Below are 2,077 nucleotides of genomic sequence, written 5' to 3' on the forward strand. Positions count from 1 at the left end.
TTTCACGTGATAAGATTGGAAATGGGTTTTGTATTTATTTGGGTATGTAGAGACTGATCAATTGAGAACAGATTTTTGTGTGTTAACTTATGGAAAAACATAGTTAATCCAAAAAAATACTTATTTTCTATCAATTACATACTCGATGAAGCCTTGAATTCATGGAGATGTTTTAGTTTTTGTCACATTCCTAAGCCAATAATTTGATGACAGATGCTAACGTCTCCGGGGCTTAGGAATGTGACAAAAAAAAATCTCTAAAGTCTCCATGGGGTGTGTAATCAATAGAAAAAAGGTCATTTTAGGGGTGAACTATCCCTTTAATGAATTATGATTTTTGAGTACCTGTTGGATTCATTCCATTAGGTTTAAAATAATGGTCAGTCATTGTACTGCATAGTGATCTTGGAAATTGGGGACCACAAAGAATTCGTAAGGATGTCCCACATGCCTTAGTTGTAAAGTGAAGAATATTTTACTTAAGAAGGGGTTATTCATTTTGAGCACGATATGATTCTACTATTCGTGTTGTTGGTGTCAGATTGAATGGTTTAGTTAATGGTGTTAAAATGTGAGCATGACACACACACACACACACACACACACACACACACACACACACACACACACACACACACACACACACACACACACACACACACCCCTACCTGTAAAATCAATCACAGTATAATTTACAGTCTTGAAGTTGTAATTGAATGCCCCTTAAAATAAGAAAATGTCGTGGCCGTTCTTTTTCCTTTCTCCTGTGATTTCAGGGGCAACGTCTATTTTAGGTTTATTTGAGAATTTGAGTGTGCAAATAAACAACCATCTACAAAGTATGTGGTATTGTTTTGTGTGCAAAAGTTAATTGCATGTATTGACAAAATACGGTGAATATCAAATCAAGCGGAGTGGATAGTGAAACATGGGATGTGTGATTTTATTTAATATATTGTTTTTTGTATCATGGTACCCATGATACTGTTTATCTTTTAAATTCTAAAATTGATTTAATCATTGTAAATGCAAAATGCACAGTACGTCCACAGAAAACGCCTAGGAACCAAATGCTGCTGTAGTAGCTGTTGACAGTACGTTGCTTTCTATGGTGACGCACCCTTCATTCATGTTTTGTTGAGTGTTGCCATGTCGGCTTATAAGCGACTTTGGGCTTCTTTTTCTGTAAAGTTGCTTGTAAATATTGGTAGTTGCTGTTTTTTGGGCTTGTTTCTAAAGTGTAGTTGCTTAATTGGGCTTGTTTCCATGTTGTTCAAACCAGTGGTTCTGAAACATTTTCATGTCAAGGACCCCCAACTGTGTGTATTTGTCTGCGGACCCTCATCTGAAAATGTTATGCCAGGGACTAATCAATACAATATTTGTGTTGTTAATGTTTCGAAAATATTCCACATTTTGCACTTTTTTGTTCAAGATTTTATTATTTTTTAAATAGATCTACAAGCTCACAACGTGTCGTGTCGTGTTGCGATGCTGTGAGCTTGTAGATCTGCTATTTTCAAAAGATTTGAATCCATTTTGAACACTCTTTAAATAGGACATTCTGCATAAAGTACTTTTACTTTTGGTACTTTAAGTACATTTTGATGCCAATACTTTTGTACTTTTACTCAAGCAACATTTTGAATACCGGACTTTTACTTGTAACTGAGTATTTCTACATTGCAGTATTGATACTTTTACTGAAGTAAAAAAAAATTCCACCACTGAGTGTGACCCAGCTCTCAGCTCCGAACTCTCCAAAATCCGCACTTGGCTTACTGATAACACTGTCTACACCTTGGAAAAACTGAATCCATTATTTTTGGGACCAAACATTCCCTCAGAAAGATGAATGTAAATGATTTCAAGGTCAAAGTCGATGACACAATTATCTCTAGCAAAGAAGAGATTAGTTAACCAGAGAACCAGGTGTATGGGCAGAGTTTCCTCTTTTGTCAACAACAATGCCCTCAGGACCCTTTCAGGGGCCCTGATTCAGCCCCCTTTTGACTATGCTTGCACCTCTTGGTACTCCAACATCTCAATGTCACTGAAGACTAAGCTTCAAACCTCC

The sequence above is a fragment of the Gymnoscopelus microlampas genome (genome assembly GCF_963454915.1).
Source record: "Gymnoscopelus microlampas genome assembly, chromosome: 10".
NCBI classification, from domain to species: Eukaryota; Metazoa; Chordata; class Actinopteri; order Myctophiformes; family Myctophidae; genus Gymnoscopelus; species Gymnoscopelus microlampas.